The following is a 23826-nucleotide window of genomic DNA, read 5'->3' as shown; positions in this document are numbered from 1 at the left end:
ATCCCATATGCAGAAGGAGAGAAAGGGATTATAGTCCAGTCAGGTTTGCTGAACTGCTGGTAAGTGACTGGAGAAAAAACAATGTATAGATGAAAAGAGTCAGCAGATGTTTTTTTGCTCCAGGCTGCCTTTCTGAGGATGAGCCAGCTAAAAAAAAAACTAACAAAAACAAAACCCAGACCAACTGAATATTTATATTGAAAACCAAAGTCCTTTTTAGGCATCCAATTTCATTAGGCACTTATTTAACTGAAGGTCTTTTGATGAAGTTTTTACCACTTGCTGACACCTCCAGAAATTCCCCGTAGTTCCTGATGACCAGAATAGGTTGTGCCATCAGGAATAATGTTAGAAGCACAGACCAGATGCAGCCATGGACTCTATCCTCCCGTAGCTTGAGGCATCTCACAATGACCCAGCTTCAAGGATTGGGGTTTAGAAGGGGCCATGCCCTTGGAGCAAATCTTTCCAAACTGTTCATCCCTTTGAAACCTTGAGTCTTGCACATAATCTCTGAAGGTAGCATGGCATCTTTCTGTTGAGTATTTCCTGCCTGGCTGAGGGCGAGGAGGGACTTCAACACACACAGTCAGTGATAGAAGCTCACTGAATTTTTACTTTGAATTTGAAGCTAGTGAATTTTTACTTTGGCATGTCTGTGTGTGCTGGTTTGGCTGCGGTGGAAATAATTTTCTTCACAGTAGCTAGTAGCTGATGGGAAGTGGTGAATAAATTCCTTGCTTTGCTTTACTTGCGTGTGCAGCTTTCACTTTACTTGTTAAACTGTATTTATCTCAAACCCAGGAGTTTTCTCACTTTTATCCTTCCCAGGGTAGGTACCCACCAGGGAGGGACTGAGTGAGCGGCTGTGTGGGGCTTTGTTGCCAGCTGGGGTTAATCCACAACACTGTGAAAGTCATGTTGCTAGGTTTGGTTTTCTCTATTGATTGTATCTTCATAGTGTGTCAAAGGTGTCAGGAACCTGAGAGGCTCCTTTTAGATTTTTTTTTTTTTTTTGCTTAAGTTTCGGGTCTTAAGAAAAAAATGAAGTGTTGCTTTTAGGAGATTTTTCCCACCTAGATAAATAGCGTTAACGTTGACAGAAAGGGATCAAATTTCACAGGTGAATAACTTTTATGTGATAAATCTCTAGGGAAATCTGAAGGTTTAAAACTTACCTCTCTAAAATAATGCAAAGTGAAGCTACAGTGTATATATATATATATATGTATGTGTGTGTGTGTGTATGATAATCAGTTTCTATATTCTTAAGTATGTACGCTCCTGGTTGTGTGAATGAACGTGTGGATACAACTCACATATTTGTTGACAACTTTCTTCAGTGTATCTGCTGCCATCCAGCAGAGGTGAACAGAAACAGAGGCTGAATTGTTTTCTCACCTTAGAGTTCCTTGTATGAATAAGGGCCTTGATCCTGCACTGGGCAGGGACAATTACAGCATACAGTGGCTTGAGTGGCAACATGTGATGTGTTATCTGTATGAAAGATAACCTCTATTCAGATTTCAGAATCAGGCCCATAATCCAGCTGTTCCTGTGGTGTTCTCTATAGTGTTTGCATGCTTTGAAATGATCCCGTAGATGGTCTGCAGATACTCTCGTGTGACTGCTCAAGGTCACTCAGGTAGAGGTGAGGTGTTCTAGTTTCTGCTCTTCATATTGCTCTCAGATTACGCTGTCCCTGCACCTCAGGAGATGTTCAGGACCTCCCATCTCTAGTGCTTCAGGATCAGTTCTGCACCAAAGATGTGGCCCTCCTGGTCTCAGACCTGCAGCAAGAATGCAGAGAATGGAGAGGTTCCTCTTAGGTGGTGGGTTTACGCACTGGGTACAGAGCAGTTTGTGTGCTTACGCTCTGTGCTGTTGTGGGTTTTGCTGGAGAAGAGAGAATCAAGCAGTGATGGTGGGCTGACAGCTCCCTTTGTATTGCATGGAAATGTTACCTGCCTCAGACAGATGGCAAGGTCAAGTTCTGTACAAAGCAATATTTAAATTACAGGCTGTGGAAATGTGTATTCTGACCTTTTTGTAAACTTTTTTGCTACTCGCTCTTTTTGTTTTTGTTTTTCATTCACCAGTGTTTAAAAGGAAAAAAAAAAATAATCCAGAAGGTCTGAGACTGACATTTCCGAGTGAAACAGAGAGTGCAAAATTTCAGTTTGACCCTGGCACTGCAGCTGCTGAAATATTAATGGCATTAAATGCAGGTGAATCGGAAATGTGTGCGCAGGCCAAAGATTCCTCCAGGCGGTTTTTCTCGAGCTCGCCCACTCCCTATGTCGCTGCTGTTGGCTGGGCATCTCCTCTGCTCATCCAAATGAGGAGTGACAGGGGTGATGAGGACGGCAGTTATTGCAATAGCCTTTCTTTGATAGTGAAAGCTGTCCCTCTGATCAGATTTAACAGGCAGTGTGGGCTGCTCAGGCAATGCAAAACCAATGTTGGAAAGCACATAGAAGCCATCTGAGGAAAAAACACGCACTCTTGCACAGTGCTAGCAGCCACTGCCCAGCCCGGGACTGCTGAGGCTTGGGGACATGGGTGACTTCACTGAGGTGAATTGGGACCTCAGGCTGGACTGGGCTGCATTACCTCACTCTGAACCAAGCTCCACTTGCAATGTTCCTGCATTTATTTTTTACATATATGTTGTAGCGTGGGCTACCCCAGCATATGCTGCAGTAGTGAGGTAGGGATCCACATGCTCTTTCTGGGAATTGCTTGCTTCAATAAACAACTGTAGCCTGAAGTCTAGAAAATGAAATATTTTGTGAATATTAAAAAAAAACACTCTGAGCTGCCTGTCCCAAACAGCTTAGAGGGTGGTGGTGCTACACGGCTGTCAGGCACTAAGCTCCCATAGCGGCAAGATTTTGGTGGTGTTAGGAGGTGAAATATTTGGAAGGAAGGCACTCTCATGGCTGCCAGAACCATTTGAATTGTTAATTTACATCAGTGTCATGCCAGCTTTTTTACAGAGCTGGTTAATGAGGTAAAGCAGTTATTTCGATACTGCCACATTTAGGTTACTTGAAAATCTGCTGTGACATAAATGGACTTTAAAAAAATGCAAAATAAAATTAAATGACTAATGATTCCCCCTTCTCATTTTTATTCAAACAAAATAAAATTCTAAAAGGGGATATAAATGATTACATATGTTCCCAAGGCACAAGCTTCACTCCTTTTCCCTTTGAGGACCTGAATAAACCCCACGAGTTTATTCCCAAAGTTAGTTCTCCTTCAAGTTTGTTGCCTAATTTTTCTTAAACTTTCTCTCTGCTCTTTTACCCCATCATTCTTCCCTCCCCCAACTGCCACCACACACTATCCTTGCTCACTTTCTTGCAAAGCTGCCAAGAAACTGTGCGCAAATTTAATGTCTGCTCGGTCTCTCAGTGACCTTGAAAAAATTACTTTGCATCATTAAAAATTCATAGAAATGAAATTTTTTGTGAGGAGACTGGCACATGCAAAATTAGTACTTGTTGAAATGCAGCTGGAGTAATCCAACCTCGTGAACTTTCGAAATTGTAATTCTTATGAGAGCTAATTGCGGCCACCTTACAACTTGGATCAAGTGTTGATGTTTGACTTCCTGAAATAATATCATTGTATGCATGAAATACCTGTAAGCACGTGCAGTACAAGGGCAGGTAAAATTGATGCATAGCTTAGCAGAGACAAAAATGTTTAACGATTGTTAAGCGTTGATACACTGAGAAGTGCTGTGACAGGATGCAATGCCTAAGAGGGATAGTTGGGAAGTAAGTAAATTATAATGCTTTGCTGCTGTTAGTGGGCTGCGTAGAGCTCTGGGCAACACATCCACTATGTGACATTAATTAGCTGTGGTGGTAATTAAGTCCACGTCAGATGTGACTTCTTGGAATTTAGCAGTCCATATTTTTTCCCCTTGTGTTGGTCGTCTAAGCTGTAAAGCTTGGTTGTGCATTTGGGGTGGGTGGAGAACCAAATAACATGTTTGTGTGCTAGGTATGTTCCATGTAGTCTTGCTCTCCTGTAATACATGAAGAACGTTTTGCCGGGGGAAAAAACATAATTAAATGGTAACTGCTGACGTACAGCAGGTAGTAGCAAAGTGCACTTTGATTTCTTTAGCAGTGTGGCAGGATGGAGGCTTTAACAGATGTCACAGCTGAGGCACATAAAATGCAGTGCTCCTGGCACTTGAGAGGGAGGGATGCTGTCCCCATGACCTGAGTGCACCTGATGGAGGTAACCACTTAGGGTTTCCAAGTACTGACCAACATCCTTGTGGTCTGGCTCTCAGTTTTTGCAGTTTGTTCCTTGAAGGCTTCTTCCTAATACAGGAGAGACATGCAGTGTATTGGGCATGATCCAAATTTCATTAATACCCACTGGACACTTTCCATCTACTTGCTGGATTTGAGATTTGGGTTCATGGCATCCATGGGAAAATAAAAGGATACCTTTTATGCTTATGATCCATGGAGACTGTTTTATACTGTCGTTATTTAAAAATCACAAACTTTTTGGGTGGTTTCCCATGGAATTCAATGTGTGTCACCACAAGTGTGATGTTCCAGGCTCTCAAGCAGAGCTGGGAGAATACAAAGGCTGCAGCTGGCAGCAGCAGTATTTTGTTATAAGTAGCTTTTGTTTGCCCAGCTCTGAAACATGCCTGTGAGCTCAGTGGACATGCTGAATACCAGTTGCAGCTCTGTCATCGAACATGCCACGGTCCATATTGCTGTCACAACGTAATTAAAAAATCATTGCTCTCAGTATTGTTTGGCACTGTGGCTGAACCAAAGCAGTGAGCAGCTCAGATAGGATGTATCTGAATGAAAAGAGGTTTGACTGCCCAGCTTACTTGCAGCCAAATTCTGTGAGGATAGCAGTATGTGCATAACTTTGGGGAACAAGCACCCTCCTTTTTGTTTTTTGCTTTGTTCCTGGGCGTTTGTTTTCCTGCCTTTGTTATATGGTACCTTGGTTTTTTGAACACATCCTGTTGTCTTCCCTAGTGCCTTGCTGCTGGATGCCATTAGCATATATCTGGGCCACCCCTTGTGCAGACTTGTCCCCAGGTGAAAGCCCTTGTGGTCTGGGATGGAAAGAGGCTGCAATTTACTGAGTCCATTATCACCTCCGGACGTGTAGAATGATAATGGAAGTGACAGAGGTGCAGCTGAAAATTGGCTCTTAATATTTTATGTGTTAAAGCTGAGGATTGGAAATCTCACACTGCTCTTCAGGGAAAATGAAGTGTGTGTGTCTTCCCCCACCCTCCCCCTTACCCCTGCCCTCTCATCACGTTCAACCATTGGGCAAATTGGCTCTTCTTTTACACCTACTCATGGTGGAAACGCTGCTTCAGTAGCAATATTTTAAAAGACAGTGGCATAAAATAGTATGAAAAAAGATGAGTTGTCCTGGGTGGTAGTATGGTACCATCAGGATCACTGCTGCAGTGAAACTTTGGAGGTTGTACATGCAAGACTACTTGTTCCTTTCTCTCTTTAAGTTAGGGATGAAACAAAATGACTGCCATGAAGCAGCTCTTGAAATGTTTTCCTTCACATCTTGTAATCTGTGACGTGGGTAGTTTCATTCCCCTGCTCTAATGCTTGCAAATTATGTTCTTTTATCAAGGCAGCTCCCTTCCCCCTCCTCTGCACATACACACCGAACTATTAGTCAAGATTACTGTTCATCTATTCACATGTAATGTGTCATGGATACATAATTTTAAATAGTTTCTTCTTCGAAATGACTTATGCAAATTGCAAATTAACTTCCTGGCCTTTCACCAAACTCTGTCTGCAGACTTTCTACATCTTCTTGGTAGTGATTACAAGCAATATTAGATGAAATTGGTTCTTACAGCTTGGCTTTATTAATTTCTTGTGTTCTTACATGAGTTAAAACACTTAGGACTGGCTGCTGCCATGATTCCTATTGACCCAGAGATTTCTTGAGAGCTCTCTTCTGCTTGGCCTCTTCTGTGCAAATGCTAAGACTGGGAGTAAGAGTACACTGCTAAAGGGTATTGCCACACATACAAATGGGATTCTGGCTTTCCTTGAGTGCTCTGCATTTTTGAATGAGATATTCAGCAAAGGGTTCATACCAATTGTATCGTTTCCTTCGCAGGTGAGTCTTGCAGCAAGCAGACTCGTGGGCCCTGTGTTGCAACACGCTGGCACAGTTTAATACCTCCAGTTGGTCTGTATTGCAGTAGCCCCTAAATATAGTCACATTCAGCTCCATAGCATGGGTGCCTTCCTCTGTACTGTGCATTGTTTCTGCTGTCCTACTCACAACTAGGAATGTTTAAATATTAATGGGAACCACCATTTTGTATTTGCCATTACTGTAATAGGCTATGAGTTGTGTAGATAACAGGTTAGGCTTGGATTTAGGAAGCCTAGGTGCTAGCCATGGATCTGCAGAGATGATTTAAGTTCATATGGGTGCATGATTTCCCTGTGACTTGATTCTTCATTCTTAATGGGAAGTAAACACTGTCTCAGTAGAGCTGTTGTTGCATAACTGCTACTAATTTGGAGATTGCTCAACTATGATGCCATTACCACAATGGAAATGCTTAGGAAAAGTCAATATTACTCACCACTTTACAAATTGGTAAAGTAAAGCCTTGAAAGAACGTCACTGTAAACAAGGCTGAGGTATCATAGCTAATCATGTCTGTATAGCATGATGAACTAATTTAACACAACAGAAAAGTGCCACCCACCCCCACACTCTCCCTGCTTCTCTTCTCTGCAGAGACATGCTGGGATGCAGGGAACACCATTAGGTGTAGCTGGCTGAAACCGGGATGCAAGAGATGTACCACTTTGAGGAGTGGGGAAATTGCCAGGATAATAAACAACTTCTCTTCAGCAGTTCCCATTTGACTCTTGTCAAAGTAATGGAGGTTTTTTTAATTAAAAATTGTTACTATTGAAATAAGCAACCCTGAGTGCCATATGGGTGCACATAATATACGAAGTCCAACCTTTCCATGCTATTTGTATTCTGTCTTTTTGCTTGTTTACTTTTAAATAAAGAACCAGAGAATCACCCTATTAAGATTTAATTGACTTAACACACACACAAAATCCTAACTAAGAGTGAGAAGCAAATGTTTCCTCTAATCCCAACAATATTTTATCTGAAAGAGAAGAAAACTACACATACTCAGATTTCATTACATAATCAACATGCCTGCCCCCAGTTTCTGTGTTTCATGCCATGTCTACTGCAAATAGGCAGTGAGTTTTACTAACAAAGCAAGCCCTTGTGCAGATGGTCAGAATGGGCAGCATAGCTAGAAGACACTATGGCAAATCATAAAAATATGAAAGAAGATGCTCCGATAGCCTGAGCAAGGTGAGCAGAGAAAAATGGTATAAGAGTCAAAGTGAAACTGGGCAGATAGAGTCTTAAGTCCCTTTTGAGGATATTAGCAAGTGCTGGCAAGGAGAGGAAGAAAAAATATGATTTCTCTCCATATTAGATGATTAAGGTGAGTGAATAATGAACTGCAATGTTAAAATGTGGTTTGAGCTCCTAAAACTTCAGGCTTTTGGATCTGGGGTTTGGGTTCGTAGTTAGTCCTGATGAAAATGAAATTATGCAGATATTTTGTCTTTTGTAAAATACAAATTTGGGGAAGGAGGTATCTTTTTTTTTTTTTTTAATGTTTCCATATGTCTTTCAACCCTACTGTTTTAGGGTTTTAAAATTTAGGGAGTGATTTCTTGACTATCACAACAAATATTTTTCAGGTTGGGGTAAAAACAGAAGTCAAATTCTAAACTATCCTCATGAACAATTGTAAAAAGTTGAGTTTAGATGTGATCTAATGCACATGGATTCTATTAGCTCAAGGTGCAAATGGTTGAAATAATGAGGAGTCATATTCAACCATTTCAGCAGCCTGACCTTTTTGAGGATGCTGCTAGGTTGCTCTATACATGAGGAGCTTCATTCTGGTGTCCTGTTAAATCCTAGGTCCTGGCTGGCAGCTGTTCCCAATGCTGTACGAACAGGCAGGCTGTTAGGACAGGACTGCATCTCTTTCTTGCTTCAGAAAGGTGGAAATCGATTAGACTGAGCTCTTTGTATTTCAAGATTTTCTGCTGGCTAATGTTGTCCTTAATGTGTCACAATTTAGGAATATCTGCCTGTGCCATGGCTTTCCTTGTCACCCACATGCAGTTACGGAGTCAGGGAGAACAGTGGTCAGTTTAAAGGCAACAGGACGCTGTGGCAGGAGGAAATAAAGTGCAGATCTTTTATACAGTAGAACTCTACCTCCTCTCACACACCATGGGATGGCTGTGACATCTTACTTCAATTCCACGTACTTATTACTCACATCAAGTGTAAATAGGGCTATTCATGCTTCACTATCCGGTTGGTATTTTCCCCTTTTTCCAGTTGCTTTCAGAGCAAGAAATGAAAAGACCTTCTTTTGGTTAGGTCTTTGTTACAGCTGCACAAAATGTAAAAGGACCAAGCTGGGCAACTTTACAAGTTAGAAGTTTCTGATTGATCATGAAGCCATTTAATTTTTTTTTTTTTTTTTATTTTGGCTGTTTGGCATTAGGTTAATTGCCTAATGTTTGAGAGAGAGGGAATATAGAGAGAAGTAAAACAAAAGCTGTGATGAGCTGATCGGTGCTTCTGTGCACTGTGAGATCTAGCAACAAAATATTGAAGATAATAATGGCCAGTCTCTTCGCGAACGAAGAACCGGGGAAGGTCTTTCCACCTTCCAGCCTGCGCATTGGATTTTTTAGGTGAGACACAGTGTGCGTGGAACTGAGCCCACCCTTTAATCCTGAGGTTCGTCTGCCGGGGCCAAGCACGCTTGGACGGTGGCAGCGAGGTCCTCAGGACGTAGATGGATTGCCTTACAGGGCTAACGAGCTCCATCTGCCCGGGGAGGGGCCCCGACCGGGAATCGAACCCGGGTCTCTGCAGTGACAGTGCAGTGTGTTTTCCTCTACACCACCGGGGGCTAATTGAAGATACTAAGGTGGGAATGACCCAGAGCACAAATGGGTTCCCAAAGTACCCACAGCTTATGAATTTTGGCACTGACGGTGTGGTTCTTTCTTCTTGCTATATGTTTTTTCTTAATTTTTATTTCATTTTTTTCCTGGAACTACCCCAGTCAGTGAATTAACAAAGAAAGAAGCATTCCTGTATGATTTAAATAACTAGTTCTTCCAGGTTATTTTGCAAATACTTCTACTCAACACGTATCCCCAAATTCAGGGTCAAGGTACAGACTATTCTCATTTGATGAAGGAAAGAAAGCAATGTTACATATGAAATTCATTCTCATAATAAACCATTTTAAAAATGTTTTGACATGATTTTGCACAAATAAATCATACATTTTTAAAAATGAATACTCCTTAATACAAATTAATCTAGTTTTATAATTTGCATGATGGGAATCAATTACTACTCCTCTTCTGCTCACAGTCCACTGAGGGAAGATATCCTTAGGATTTACAGGTGAAGAAGGATCTGAAAAACTAAAATACTCAATTATCCTCGATTTACATTGTGTAAAGAGATCTATTGATTTAAGGAGAGAATGAGAGAGAGAAATAATTTCATTGTAGCAGTTGGCTTTTCATACATTTCTAAAGCAGATGGCCTAATGGTCTAAGCATCTGGTTTGAAATATCTGCCTTCCCTAGGGCCATCAGCTCAAATTTAGACAAGCTTCATTTATAACTTTATTTTCAAGACAGATCATTTGGGCTGACTCTCTGGTTGGTTACGGGAGGATTTTTGCTCGGGTAACACCACTGATACTGGCTCAAAGGGTTTCATGCCATTCACAGGGTTGATTTTTCAAGCTTGACCTTAAAAATAGAAGTTCAGTTGGCTATGTGTCATTCTTTAAGAGGATCCTTGTGCCTCAGAGGGGCTTGTCCTGGTGTCATTGTTCAGAATTTCCCTCGTGTCCCTACTGCTGTGCAACATTTCTGGGATGGATGATGTTGTTGTGTCTCTTCTGTGCTTTGAGTATTTAACTGAAAATCTTGGAAATTACATCTGAATTTAGACAGAAAGCTTTTGGGTAAGAGTGGGTAAGTGTGTTTAGAGTGAATAAAACATTAACTCTTATATATCAAGTGAAACAACAGCGTTGCATCCTCGGTGCTAATTGCATGAGATTTTACAAGATAAGGCTTGTTATGTGCCTTGAGTCACACTTAAGTCTTGCTTTGCTGTCTGCAGTCTGTCACACAGAGTGTTCCCTCAGACACCATCTAATAAAACCGGGAGGTATCTTCTCTTGTAATAAAGAGGCAAGTCTGAAACAACAGTAGGACAATAGGAGGGCAGTGGGAGGGCAGGTTAATTTTGTGATCATTGTGTCCAATTGTTTATGCTATCATGTATTCCTCATTGCTGACATTGTCTAACAGATTTCCTGCAGATTTTGTATTATGCTGCGCTACAGCTGGTGACCTATATGCTGTCATCTGCATGAGTTTTTTATACTAAGAATTTGAGTATGAATTAGTTTTCTTCTCTATTATTTATTGATAGCAAGTTTTTAGAAAAGCGAGGCGGGGGGGGAGAAGAATAACAGGGAGATTTGTAAGTCAAATGATGAGAACAGAATTTAGCTTGCTGTATAGTAATTGAGTGGCAAAACCAATTCCCCCTGTTGAAGAGAGATTAATCAAAGGATTAACCAAACCCAGTTGCTAACAGCAGTTCTTAGGACAGTCCGGAATATGTAGTAGGCAAAATTAATCCTTCCAAATTGCTAAGAAACTCAGGGACTTTGAGATTTAAGGCAGAGTGCTGCAGTTAGTAAAACATTTCCAATCAGCCAGTCATGATTGTAATTCTTTTTTGTTTTGCTTTGGAAATATAAAATCACCCTCATATTCATGCCAGGGGTCAAACCTGGGCAGTAGCATGTTACATCCCTCAGTTCCTGCACAGGTCATATGGGGCTAGGGCTCTGGAGACTGCTCCAAGTTGTATTGTTTATCAACTCAGAAGAAAAGCAGGTGACCTCAGTTGATTTGAGGAGAAATCTTTTAGCTCGTGTCCCATCGGCATTTTTTGACTGTCTCTAGAATGGATCCCAGAGCAGTTGATGTAGGCGCTAGGCTGATGGCTTTTAGCAACTTCAGGGTCTGGCTGCATAAGCAAAGGGATCCTTCATTAGTCAGCTGTATTGATTTTATGTTGCCTTTGTACAGTCACAGCCCTACTGCAAAAAAAGGTCTTACTCCACAGCATAGGATGTCACAGAGCTTTGATGGTGTATTCTGTATCTCTAGGGATGATCGAGGGCTATAATGAAGAGCATGCCTTATTAAGGGGTGTCTGTGGGGGTTAACGTAATAGTGACCTGAGCCGTTCTGTAGAAATATTTAGTACAAATGATTTCTGCTGTGATTAGAATTTAAAATAATCTCCTTCTCAAATCTAGTTCCCAATGGGTTTATTGTGATCAAGGAAAAATTAAAAAAGAAATTAAAAATAAACAATGTTGAAAACATGACTGGGAATCCTGCACAATTAATTTAGTAAATGCCTTTCACAGGGCAAGGGAGAAATCTGCAGCAGAAGGACAAAGATACAAAGATTTATGGAAATTTCACTGCAATGTTCTGGGTTTTACAGGCTCTTTCCTTTGCCAAAGCTCGAAAAAATCTGAGTTCCATGAACATTCCACCCCAGCTGCTTTGCTCCTGTGCCTGGGCTTTAGTCTTGTAACTATCCTGCCATACTTTTGGAAATGAACACTTCTGCTCCAGGCCCTTCCCACACTGGGACCTGGAGTGTCAGGGAGGACATTTGATGCCTTCCTGGAGGGAGTGCTCCGCCCAACACTGGCTGCAGTCAGAGGGGCCAAAGAGAGTCTTGAAACCCTCTGCTGATCTAGAGCAGGCAAGGCTAGGAGATACCATGACACATGGGGGTACAAATAAGATTTCCTTTGCTGCGAGAACCATTGTGTTTCTTAATTGTCAAGTGCTGGGGTCCAGAAACCTATGGTTCTCCCTAGATCTGTGAAGTGCAATATAACTTTTTTCTTATCTGTAAGAGGTTCTCTGGAGGGTTAGGTAAGCTGGCAAATGTCCTGAGTTTACCATTCCCTTCCCTCTTACTGATTTTTTTTGTTCCACACTGTCAAATTTCTCTGAGCGCACAGAAAATTATTGTAAAAATATGGGGTGATTAAAACTAGATAGCAGAACAGCAGGATCCTGTTGACTTTCTGAAGAGTTTTCTTCAGAGGATAATCTGGTAACTCAGTATTTTGCTGTTGGTCACTCTTTTTGCCATTTTAGAGACCTTTAAAAATGTACTTCTTTTCTGCAAAAATGGGTTAATTCTTATTGATTAGCTACTTTTCTTTCCAGGTGCTGGCCAAATATAATACTTAAGCAAAGCTCTGGTGGGTCATCACAACTACCACAGTTGATTCTTCATCAGATATTCTGTGACTTGTTATCATATATTCTGTGTGGGATTAAATGAGTTCCTGTGTTACGCATTTTTGCTGCAGAAAATTAGCAACTTTTTTTTCAGCACTGGTCCCTTCAGTATTTTGAGGCAGGAAAACAAACAAACAAACAAACAAAAAATGAAACCAATATTTCTTGGGTAGTTAAAGACTAAACTGCAGCAGACATGGTCCCATTGCTTTGCCTGGCAGGGCACTGGAACGCCACTGGAGTTTTGGGGCTGGCACAATTGTAATTTCTGTGCAGTTTCCTTTTGACATACTGCAGTTTTGAGCTTCTGGGGTCCCCTGAGGCTTTATGTGGATTGAGAGAGCCTTAGTTAAGCTTGATTTGATGCAGCACTCTTGGATCCAAGACAAAGCAAAGCTTTTGTTTTTCCTGAAGAGAACATTATCCTCAGAGCACTTAATTTGTACCCTCTACTTCTGCTAGTAAAAGAAGCAGTGCTGCTCTGCCCTCCATGGGGTAGTAGCAGGTGTTTATTCCCTTCTGCCTCCCCTGTACATCTGTTTAAACCATAGTTATTTACCTGTATTTGCCTGCAGATCTTCACAAGGATTCTTGTATAAATAAGATGATAAAAATGAGGCACAGGAGGATATTTTGCTTTGAGCCTGGTGCACATCTGGAGGCCTTTTTTGTCCCTTTTGTGCCTGTGCAAAAGGGTATCTCAGAAAGCAAGAGAAAGAAAATGTGTGTTAGTAAATATGTGATAATACTTCACAAATAAGACAAGTGGGAGAAGAGCAAGAAAAATACTATCTACCAATATTGTGATAGAGGTAGAAAGTCTTGCAGCTGAGTTGGCAATGCACAGAAAACCTAATCCCCATGATATCTTCCCAGGCCTAATCTGATGGTGTCTTTACACTGCTGAGTGTTATAGTATTTATTCTTGTCCTTGGTCACAACTCATGCAGCAGATACAAGTTTGGGATGGCATAATACTCCTGAAGTTCTCAGTCTGTCTATCAGCTCATAAATATATCTCTGATGCAGAAGCCCCTTGCAGCAGTGCCAGGGGAGTGGCATCATAGCTGTCCTGATCACACCCAGGCCAACGTGCTTGGGGACCATCTCATGCTGTAGTGTTTGACCAAGCAGAATATGGTCATGAGTGTTTTATATGGCAGCAAGCACCCCCCTGCCCAGCCCACACAAATGCTGGAGACTCACCTGTGTTGTGCAGGTGTGGAACTATCCCAGTTTCCTCAAGATCAGTGGGCAAACTGCTGATGAGCAGCAAAACATATGAGATGAGAAGCTGCTCCATGATGTCAGGTGTTACATAGCTCTTATTTACATGGGCCGTGGTCTGGGATAAAAGAAGTAAGCAGGGTGAGATCCAGCATCTAAGAATGCCACATGGCAGGGAAAAGTGATACAGAGATGAGGCAGCAGTTTAGGAGCATTTTATTCTGCACTCAGGTGGTCTTTGCAGAATAGAGGTGAGATTTGAAACTCACGTCCTTTTATTCTTAATTTGCATCCCCAGATTATTTTGTTAGGGATCAGTAGTAACCTAATTTCTGTAAATGCTTGCAGTTTTGCCTGAAAAGTCAAGGATTTAGAGCATTCTGTAGCCGGCAGAAGGTAGAACAGATCTTTGATTACCTGCTGTGTGCAGAGATCAGGAGATAAAGGTTAGGTTCAGAGAGGTGTCTTGTTGAGCCAATATCATGTGTGTGATCCTCCTGAGATTTCATGAAAAGGCATGACATGCACCAGTGTGGGGCCACAGATACTGCACAATAGAAGCACAGAGGAAGTATGTAAGAATCATTAGACGTAGGTGCTCCTTCATGTCTAGAAATCCAGGAGAGCAAAGCCACATGTCCAGACAAGGGTATGAGAAAGTAAAAAAGTGTGCAAGCCTTGCATTAATCCTCACTAGCCGGTTCTTGCACTCTCCCTTGCCACATCTGTGTGCAATACTCAGGGCAAGGGGAGCTCCATTTTGACTGTTTTATCTGGTCTGTGAGTAATGCGAGCTACCAGTACAAAAATTTTAAAACCATGCTGAGGTCTTTTTATGTAATCTGTATAAACCTATCTAGGTAGTGTGCGTTTGCTATGCCTGTTACACGCTCATATTTTTTGTACTGCATTTCTGTTACTTTACATGTCTAACATACTTCTTTTCTAAAACTGGAGGGAGAAGTGGCACTGACTAGCAAGATAAATCTGATTTACCTGCAATGCTAAAAAAAATGGTGAAGAGGTGGTCTCTGGGTAGAAGAGGGCAAATACATAAAATGCATTTTCCATACAGCAGAGCTCCTTTATTGGTTTGTTGTTGGGGATTTTTGTAGTTTGGTTTGTTTTGGTTTCAGGGCGTGAATAAGATCTGCACACTTTATTAATAGTCAGGAGCATGGAGCGAGCTGGATTTTACCCACAGCCCTGCTGTTATCTCTAATGCACAAATAAACTACAGCTAAATTGAGGAATTAATCACATTAAATTTTTGGTCCCCGATAAGGAAAACGCCACTCCATTATTTATTTTGAGCCAGGAAAACAATTTAGCTGAGTTCCTCTGGATGTACAGTTTACTTCTCTTTCTGCATCCTACAGCATTAGATCTTATCGTTGCTGCTGCATTAGTGTGTCTAAGCAGCATTATGTTGATTATATCCGCCTTGTTCAACTCCACTGCTAAATGAACTGGGACAGAAAAGCTAATTACACCTTTACTATGGGGGAAGGTTTCCTGTTATTCACTCTACCCACTGCTAAAGAAATGCAATCTGAGACCCACAAGCCTTGGCAGTTTTGTTTCTCGCTGTAGAGTTTGGGCGTTGCATGAAAGGTAGGTTTTGGGAGGGTTTGGCATTCAGACATCTCTGGGATCTGGACCTGTGGACAGAGGCAGTGGCAGCTGGGAAGGGCTAGGTTGCAGATCTGATTTATAATGTTGCTTGGTCTGCTAACTGCCTTACACAGACCTAGGAATATTGCTAAACTGTAGACCGCCAATACCTGCACTTCAGGAAAGAATGGGGGCAATGAGAACAGAGGCAACTCACTGATTTTAGTAAAAGGAAGGAAATGGCTGCATCTGGGACCAGAAAATTTTGGAGTCAGGAAGGAATGCAGCCTAGCAAATCATGCAAGTAGAGGCAGGCTCCAAATTTCAAGCCACATCCTTTATGGGGCATTGATAGGTTTGCTGTATGTGCAGACCCACTTGGCACTATAAATGTTATAAAACATGGTCATAAAAAATAACAAGTATGTCTGAGGAAACTATGACCTGATTATAAAAAAGCATTCTAGTTTCACTGAATGAACTATTTCCTGAAAGTGATTAACTCAGATGGAGTAATAAATGAAGTAATAAATATCTGCATTTGATCCTCTGGGTTTAATCCGTGAGACAAGATTTATGACTGGAACCATTAACTCTTGTACTAGCAAAATGCTACTCATCTCTCATCTGTGTTTTATTAATTTGGAAGGTTCGTATTCAGACAGGTACATCTTGGCTTTCAGTTGAAGTAGGAAAAACTTCTGAGAATATTTCATAGTAAAATTATGCAAGCTAAGGTCCCAAAACAATGTCTTCTGGTGTATGCAGCATTTTGCTGGTTATTCTGAAATTAAGCTATGATCTGGCTGAAACCTAAAAAAACCCCAAGGAAATCCATTTAGAGCTTCAGTCAGGTTTGAATTCATGCTGCTGTTGCCAAACAGAATCATATGACTTGGAAGGGACTCACGAGGATCATTGAGTCCAACTACTGGCTCTGCATAGGACAACCCCAAAAATCACACCATGTGCTTGAGAGTGTTGCCCAAATACTACTTGAACTTTGTCAGGCTTGGCTGTGACTGCTTCCCTGGGAAGCCTGTTCCAGTGCCCAACCACCCTCTGGATAAAGAACCTTTTGCTAATATCTAACCTACACCTCCACAGCTTCATGCCATTTCCTCAAGTCCTATCACTGATCAACAGAGAAAAGAGATATCCCTCTACTTGCCTTTGTGAGGATGCTGAAGAGTGCAATGAGGTCTTCTCTCAATCTCCTCCAGTCTGAGCAATCCAGATGACCTCATCTGCTCCCCTCTAGGCCTGTCACCATTTTCATAGCCCTTCTTTGGATGCTCTCTAAAAGCTTTGTACCTGCATTGTCTTGTGGCACCCTGTTTAGGGTGAAGCCGCACCAGGTCTGAGCAGAGCGGGACAATCCCCTCCATCGACTGGCTGGTGATGTTTTGCCTGACACCCCTCAGGACATGGTTGGCCCTCCTGGCTGGCAGGGCACTGCTGACTCATATTCAGCTTGCCCTCGACCAGGACCCCAAGGTCCCTTTTCATGTTGCTGCTTTCCAGCATCTCATTCCCCAGTCTGTCTGTACAAGCGGAGTATCCCCACTCCAGGTGCAGAATCCAGCACTTGCCCATGTTAAACGGGGTGATTGCCCAGTCCTCTAATTTGCTGAGGTCTCTCTGCAGGGCCTCCCTGCCTTTGAGGGAGTCAACAACTTTTCCACAGTTTACTTCACCTCTTTCCTCTAAAAGCAGTGATTTCTCTCTGTTTCTGGCTGCCAAATGATCTGCAATAGCATCATAGCTAATAAGCTCAAGTGAAATCTCTGTTTCTTCCTTAAGTTGTTTGAAAATGGATTTTTAGCTTATAGAGTTAGGAAAAAAAACCCTGGTAAATAAAAGTTTCGCAGATAAGCTAGACCCAATATCCCACTTAATGTTGGTTTAATTGAATTGGTGCAGAAGAGCCCTGCTGTCTATCATGTAATCAATAATATATGCCTGTGTATCATATGTTTTTACAGTGGTCAAAAGTAAGGACTGAGTTCTGTGTGTGTATGTATGCACACACACACACATATATACTCATATGTAATGAAAAATACCCACTGCTTCAAGTGAGTGTAAGTGCTTGTATTCAGATTGCTACTTCTAACACTAATGGGGAAATAAGTTCCTTTTCAGTGTGCTTTCAGGCACTAATATAATAAGCATTACTACCCACAGCATTCAAGGTCCCATAACATCAATGAGAGCTTAATTATAAAATATTACCCCCTAACAAGGGCATGCAGTGTTTCGTTAGTATAAACGTTAAAGCTGCTCCAATTACAGGTTTTCCTGTGGCTGTTTTGGAAAGCACATACCTCTGTGCCTCCTTTCAATAAGCAGGGAAAGGTGTAATCCATGTTGTGAACCTGAGCATGGTCTGCTGTACTGGCTGAATAGTCCATTGACATTAAAGAAAGATAAGATCTTGCCATCCTGTGACCAGCTAGGATTTCACCTGGACTGCGTAAATTAAAGCAGGTATGTAATTTTTTGCTAATTCTGGACCTTAAGACCAAACATTGCCCTAAGGTACGGCCCTTTTAAAGTCATTAATAGCAAAATGGAGCAATGCAACTAAACGTCTGAAGAAGGAAGATTTCTTTATTGGGTTTTTGTGTTGTTGGTGGTTTTTTGTTTGTTTGTTTGTGGGGGTTTTTTTGTGTTTTTTTTTTGTTGTTGTTGTTGTTTTTTTACAGTTGGTGAGGTGGCAAGCTGTGAAGCTTTGGTTTGTTATAAGTATTGGTAAGGCGATTTAAATTAGTAAGCTGCATGGAACTTTCCACACCTCTTATTTGATAATTCCTGTTGGTCAGTTCCAAGTCGAAGTGTTCAAAGGGTGTGCGCAGCCAGGCACTCTCTAGTTTAGCATCTGCATTCTCAGGCTTGTGTGCAGCACTGCTGCCTGCAGCCTGTTCCCAGCTAGCCCTGTGGACTTTGCTGTGGCTGGAACTGACTTGTGTCACCTGGGTTGATAGCACTGATACAAACAGCATGGGATGCGCTGAATTCCAGGAACTTCTTGGAGCTGCCCATGGCAGGCAGTAATATTGCCAGAATTCAGGTTGCCTCTGGACTGATACAAATTGTGTGCTCAGGTGAGGCGTGATGCTCGGCAGACCAAGTCACCTCAGGCTTGTCAGAGGAGGAGGCGGGTGAAGATGGTAAGACAGGTAGCACTTTGCGTGTGGAGCCCTCTCTGAAACTGGGGGTGTGCCACCCAGGGCAGCTGTACATGTGTAAGCTGGAGAGGCCATGCTGTTTTGTGCTCAGAGGCTCTCATGGGTACCTTAGCATGCTTTTGCTCTTGATCAGTTGTCAGTTTTATACAATAGTAAAAGCACTCAAACATTCCTTTGTGTTTAGTAGATCTGGAAGGAGTAAATTATCTGAGTACAACCAAAGTCAAAGTGAAAAATAGATGCCTCTCCTCTTTGGAGGTATTTCTGGGGAGCCAGATGTCCTTCGTCTGCTCCAGTGTCCAAATGCCTGCCTTCAAATATTGGCATACTGAACAAACATGGGGTGGGTGGTGGCCATGCAGAGTGCTGGACACCGGGCAAGTGAGATGTCTGGGCTCCACCAGCTGTCATAGGAGCAGAAATGCAGAGTACCTCATTCTGCATCACTGCAGTTTTGCTGGTGGCGTTGCCTCGCAGAACTTAACGCCTGGCCTTGCTTGTGGGAGCTCCTCCAATCATCCCACTCCCTTCCCTGTCCAGGACTGGGGACTAGGAAAGACATGAACAGGCAAGAGTCTTCTGGGCCATGGGTCTGGCCCGTAACATCTTTTGTCTGTGCACTTGAGCAACCCATTTCTTCCCCTTTGGTTTTATCTTTCAGGCCCTTGCACAGGAGAATATTCGGTTTTCATTTTATTCTTCTGACTCTAATCAACATGACTGTTTGCATCAGCTATGTTTACAAGATCAGGCTCTCTGGTTTGTAAAGCTGTTTGTAGTTCATCTCTGTTGGTAAACTTCTTTTCTTACTTGCAGCTCTACCAAAGAGAAAATGGTCAGAAAATGCATTACTAGCTCAGACTCACAAACCTACCAGTTAATGACGGTGGGAAGGATTTCTCTGTTTCTATGTAGAGGGAAGATCGATAAATGTTTAATAAAGATCCATTTTTTTAGCTAATGCGTATTTTGAGATATGGGATTGCTAAATTACCTACAAAGATGAGTTTTAGTACAGAAAAAGATCACATATAAAATTTTAGCCCTGGGAATTTAATGTTTCAATCAGTTTGCTTAGTAAAATACAATAAGGCTGTTGCAGTTATGGGCAAGATACTTTTCACAAATATGACGCATCTGTCTAATTTATTAATGTGAATCACAAAAATAAATGGCAAATACAAAGCATTCAACCAAAGTTGTGTTAACTCCCAAGATGGCTTTCTTGTTCTGTTGCCTCACTAGCTTAAGTTTAAAATGACAGCACTGCAGATCTGATGTCTCTGTACTGAATTTTTAAATAATCCTTAGAAGAAAGAAAAATCAAGCGTCTAACCAATTAAGACTAGGGATTTGGGTTCAGAATTACAGACACTTCAAAGAAAGCTAAGTTTGCCCAAAAAGACATTTTCCCATGTCACTTCTGGTTCAGATGTAGATGTATTTGGGAAAAAAAGAAAGGCTGGTTTTTTCATATTTAAAAACCATCTAAACAAGCTTGTGGTCATAACAATGACCGTTATGTTTAAAAAGTAGTTGTATATATTATAACATAATAAGAATAATAAATAATGCATGTCTGTCTGTATCTGTCTATCCACCCATCCACCCATCTAACCATCCATCCATGTAAATCCATTCCTCTTAACTGTGCAATTCCAAATAGCAAAAAATGCTCATTGTCCCTGATATACTCTTGTTTTTCCTAATAATGATTCTGAACCTAAGCCTCAGATATAAGGAACTCGTTTTTCAATCAGGCTTGCTTATGAATCAAAATTTTCTATGTAACAGAGTGCCACCAAAATGCAGGTGCCCCCTTGCATTTAACAATAAGTTTTTGTGCTTGGCCTTTCTTTTCAGCGGGAAGAACTCTGTTGATAAACCATTATTGGCATTTATAATTTGTTACACTTTGCTGGCATGCACTCTGCATCATATGATGTGGGAGCTTGTCAGGCTTCACTTGTGTCCAGGCAGTATTTGGGATTATGTAGAAGGGGGCCAGGACCCTCCTGCTGAGCAGAAAACACACAGAGGGACACAGCCCTGCTCAAGTGGTTGGCCTTTGTGTGAATCCGAGGACTTGGACCTTTGAGTCCAAATCCCTGCATTGTCTCCAAGGGCTAGAGGCTTGGCGAGCTGTTTGGGGTGTGAGGGGCAGGCCAAGGGGCACGCCTCCCTCACAGGGAGCGTTGTTGCTTTGCATCAGTGTGGCTGCTACCAGCCACGGGCTGCACAGACTCCAGGGATGCCAGTTTTAATAACTGAAAACTTTGCTGCCCTGCACAATTTGGATCTTTACACCCTCCTTCTGTAAAAGACCTGTACCTGCGGGCAGGTGCTGGCTGCCTGCTGATCCTGGCAGCTGGAAATAACCATTTCACTGCCAGGTGTGGTGATGGCTGGAGTGGCACAGGGGCTGTGGAAGCTCATCCCTGTGGAGCCCAGCAAGGGGACAAGTCTGCTGGGATGCTGTGGGACAGCCTGGTGCTGGCAGCCCCCAGGCCCTGGCAATGGGCACTCCAGCAAAGCCCCAGTGCCAGGATTTTATGCTACAGGCTTTTCTCATTAATGCAGGATGCAGATGATTAAATAATCTCTCTAAGCTTTGTTGTCACAGTGGGACACCCCTGAGGGAGAGCTGTGAGGAGGCGGGGTGGGCTACTCTCAGCATGTCTGCCTTGTCTGAAAGGGGCCTGGAAACTGTTGCATGGGGGTCATGGCAGTATCTGGCACATGGCAGGAGCACTTCCCATGGAGGAGGGGATGGACAAGGCAGGGGTGAGGTGGTGTGGTGGAGACAGTGAGAGAAATACTTGGCACAGTAGAATGCCAGTGAGACCAGTGTGGCAGAGCAGTGTTCACACTAGTAACCATAACTCTATTTGTCTGCCTTTGCATCTCCCTATTATGAATAATTTTAATTTCTTCTGTGGATTTATTAAGCCCTTTGTTTATTAATCTGGTGGTTTAGCTCTTATTTACCAAGTTAAACCAAGCAGTTAATTATCTATGTTTGCCTGGTTGCAATGGACAAAACAAGAGAACTGCTGTTGCTGTGTTATGAAATTAAAGTCAGGCCAGAAATAAAGAAGATAGGAAGGCTTTATTGTATTTTCTGCCATTGCCTTCTGCTAGATCTCCCTGGAGAGAGTAATCTGTGTGGGAAGTCCTGAAGAAGATGACCTCTGCTGTCTCCAGGGCTCTAAAGCTAAGGACCCTCTCAGCTGATGGATAAGCATTGGTTTTCTTCCTGCTGGAACCTATGTAAATATCTGCTTTTTGCCACAGCTCCTAATATTACCATCAAAATGCACCTTCTCCCCAGAAAAGGCTGATCCAACATGAGAATTTATTCTGGCTCCTGTGTTTCTTCTGCAGTGGAGTTGAGCTGGGGCTGCATTTCTCTTGGTGATTTGCAGCTAGGTCAGGTATTAACTGGGCCTGCTGGAATTTTGTGTTTGATTCCACTATTGGCCTTTCTCCATGAACCCCATTAAAGCTTTTATGCTACAATTTAGGCTGAGAAATTCTATTTTATGAATTTTATAGTCCTCAAGGTATCACAGTGAATGGAAGACTGGATTATACAAATGAAGACAGTTTTACTGAGAGCCTGTTAAAGGCTCTATGCTAATTTTATAACCTAGTTTATAAAATGCATCTGCTGACATCAAATTGATTGTAAGCAAAGAGGCAGAGCCCGTTTGGTCTTTTGATACACTACGTCTTGGTAGAATCAACACAGTTGTGGCATTCAGTTGAGAGTGTCAGATAACAGTGGTGGGTTCCCAGCATTTGGTCATTTATGATCCCCATACGTTTTCTGTGCAAACATTTTCCCTTTTCTGATGCTTGTTTTTGCTGACCCTCTCTAGTCAGAAGACCTGATTCATTTTTTAATCTGTAAGTCAGAGACATTTATTTGGCTTCTGCAGTTTCAGTATGGGTTTGGTCATGTTCCAGTGGAAAAAAATGTTGCTTTGACCAACCACTGTGCTGTCTGTTTTTCCAGGCAGGAGACAGAAGAGAGAGCAGAGATAAGATACAGTCAAACAGAGGATGCCTTTTCTAATTACAAATGGGCCATTCTGTTCTCCTGTGGGCAAAAGGCCAAATGTAATATGTTACAGAATAAAACAACATAACCTTATATACATGTGCTTAATATTAGGGGGAAAAAAACCTTGAATTGAGAGTGTTTTCAATAGAAGGAATGTGCATGCTTCTTTGGAATAAACCAGCAGTTTGTAAAAGGGAGAATTTTCTTTTATCTTTCTGACTAGCTGTGGACTCAGGGTGCAGTTACAATGCTGTTTACATTCACAACCATACTCAGATCTATTCATAATGAAGGCAGATGAAGACAGGGTCCTCTAATGGCTGGAAAGAGTCCAGAGTATGTCAGAAATTTCTGAGACTCTTTTTAGGGTGCACTGCAGCTAATTAAATCCAAGGGGAAAAAAAAAAAAAGAATAAAAAATTATAGAAGAAGTGCAAATACAGATTGCAGAACTAACCTTAAGGGTCTTTGTCATTCCTAAGCTGTCTTCACTCGAATCTAATTTTTAGGGGAAATAACTGCATTTATTTACATTTCTTAAGTACATCTTACAATCCCGGTAGAATGGCCACTGCCTTCCTCCTTTTCCTTCCAGCTTTATGAACCACATTGGTACCTGAAAATGTTTCTTTTCACTTCCATGTGTAGGCATCTGTGTGTGTGTCTTGTTTGCTCTTGGGAGTCTGGGCGCACCACTGAGAGTCTGATAACAAAGTACAACCGGAGATGTGCATATAGGTCAGGCTTAAGGCATGGAAAGACTTAATCTCTTGCTGAGGGCTGCAATGGACATCAGCAGGCTCTTGCCAGACTCAAATAAAATACAAAAATGCCTCGGGGGGAGTTGAGCATCAGTGTGCGGGGATGCAGGGCAAGATAAGGCTGGGCTACTCCATAGAAAGTGTTGTCCCTGGGGAGTCCTGAAAGCGAGGTTTGGGGAAGCAGATAGGGTGCAGCTATCCATGAACCAGGGCAGCTGGGCAGTTACTGTCAGGGCCTCCATCTCCTGGGAAAAGTTTGCTCATCTCCCAGCTACTGCCACTTCAATTGGACTGCCTTAAATAAACAGAGCAAGGGGTATCAGAGCTTTTAGCTGGTTTCTTTTTCAGAAGCCATTGCAAGGAACTGATGGGGTAGCTGGTGAAAGGGAGAGCTGGTTTGGACCAAAAGATCTGTGTGGTGCCTGAAGACTGGCTGTGTAAGAGATGGCTTCATGGCA

General features: G+C 42.1%; 1 protein-coding gene across 1 annotated transcript in view; it reads left to right on the top strand.

Moving 5' to 3' along the window:
- Nucleotides 1–23826, top strand: part of LOC114063526 (netrin receptor UNC5C-like) — a gene marked incomplete at its 3' end in the record, with an annotated part of 192521 nt that overhangs the window by 72199 nt on the left and 96496 nt on the right. The window lies entirely within an intron of this gene.

Source organism: Empidonax traillii, unplaced genomic scaffold (genome assembly GCF_003031625.1).
Source record: "Empidonax traillii isolate 1590-97213 ecotype Southwest subspecies unplaced genomic scaffold, ASM303162v1 scaffold473:size728705, whole genome shotgun sequence".
Classification (NCBI taxonomy): domain Eukaryota; kingdom Metazoa; phylum Chordata; class Aves; order Passeriformes; family Tyrannidae; genus Empidonax; species Empidonax traillii.
This window is presented reverse-complemented; position numbering and strand designations above follow the sequence as displayed.